This window comes from Eurosta solidaginis, chromosome 3 (assembly GCF_040869045.1).
Source record: "Eurosta solidaginis isolate ZX-2024a chromosome 3, ASM4086904v1, whole genome shotgun sequence".
Classification (NCBI taxonomy): Eukaryota; Metazoa; Arthropoda; class Insecta; order Diptera; family Tephritidae; genus Eurosta; species Eurosta solidaginis.
The window spans coordinates 145841682-145843346 of record NC_090321.1 but is presented as its reverse complement, the minus strand read 5'-3'; the positions used below and the strand labels follow the sequence as shown (position 1 = coordinate 145843346).

Below are 1665 nucleotides of genomic sequence, written 5' to 3'. Positions count from 1 at the left end.
TTTTGTATACAGCAATGCAGAAAGGTGTTGGACCCAACCAGGATTATTTTTACGAATCGCGGCCAAAGGCTGCCAACGTAGAAAGATGTTCTTTGCAAAAAAACTGTGGACCGGGCCTCATATTTCGGACCCTCTCGGGCCATTTTGTGGGTCTTTGTAAATATCTTTCGAAAGAAATAAAATTTTTAATTTTCGCTTTCGAATCCTAAAAACGGAGATGGAAACCCGTCTTTTGATACCACCTTTGATAAGAGTTAGATGGTGCACGGGCTTATAAAACGTTACCAAAAAAAACAAAAAATTTAAGGCCGGTAGTTAAACCTTTTTTAATCAAACAATAATAAACAATTTTGTACACATTTCTAGAAAAACCAACGTTTAAACGAATTACATTGAATAACTTTTTGACTTTATTGATATTCCATAGTTGGACGAGGCTGGTCGCAGTTTGGATGCAGCCAAAATAGGTGAAATTATGCGAGTCCCATTGATACTAATCACTACTCCTGGGAATCCTATTTGAGTAAAATACAGTTTTTTCTGTTAGGGTTTTAATCTACTTCGCACAAATACGCTTCTCAATTATATCTAATACCAGTCCAACACCAAAATCATTTCCACAGCATATTTGATAGCTGCCGTCAGCAAGGAATCGGAGTGTGGCGCATAATTTTAAAATACGAACGCGTATGCGGAAATGGTTCTTAATTTTGTTTAGTACTGAGTAAAATGATTCCTTTCCAATCTGCAAAATAACTTCATATGAAGCTCATTATTTGTCACTTAAACATTTTCTTACTTGGTGCTTGGTAGTTCCAAGGGATTGGAATGATCACGCAAATGTTTCCGTATTCGCGACATGTCAATCACCAACATTTTCGCCAGTTTAAAATAGATTTCATATAACATTAATAAAAAAATCACATTTGAAAATGCTTAAATTTCTGCCACAAATTGATCAGCTGTTCATTTATCTGTCAAATCATCACTTTCTTAGCTTGGCAGCACCAATTCAACTTCAACTGAAATAAGTTGTAATTCGTAATACCAAACAGGAGTTGAGTTGTCTGAAAGTTGAGTTGTTTTAATTACAACCCAACCAAGTTGAGTTGTGTACCGTAATAGGCCCTTAAGTCAGAGCGTGCCACAAAATAATGGAGATTTCCTGGCGTGAATGTATCACTGCTGCCAAATAGTAACACATTAACGCGATCTAGGCACCGAAATTCGCTAAAGTCTATATAAATAATTTTTTTGTGATATTTTAAAAATATTAGTCCTTCTTTTGTTTTTTCAAAAGGAATTTTCGTTCAGATAAAAGATGTGGTGTGGCAACCGTGATCATGAAATAGCGACCAAGGCTGCCAAATTTCAGCGAAAAGTACGCAATTCTTTCTTCAAATACCAGAATGGTATATTTTTTCTGCTGATTTTACCCACAGCGAAACAAATGGAAATTGGAAATGAATATATAGCTAAACTATGCATTTCATAAAATATTTCAATCGCAGTATTATAAATTGCAGATCTTGGGAGGGGGGGGGGGGGGGGGGGGGTTATCGCGGGTTCGGGTGATCGACTGTAAGGAATTATTACAATACATATTTTAATTCACTGACAGAAATTCCAAAGCCAATACAACTAAGTTAAATATTCTATCTTGTT

General features: G+C 35.9%; 1 long non-coding RNA gene across 1 annotated transcript; it reads right to left on the bottom strand.

Annotated features, from left to right (window-relative positions):
* Positions 1-307: 307 nt before the first annotated feature.
* On the bottom strand, positions 308-1122 carry LOC137246670 (uncharacterized). The gene is made up of 2 exons (XR_010951639.1): positions 800-1122; positions 308-745 (listed from the first exon to the last, which is right to left on the bottom strand). It is a non-coding gene; the product is annotated as an uncharacterized lncRNA (long non-coding RNA).
* Between the last annotated feature and the right edge of the window lie 543 nt (positions 1123-1665).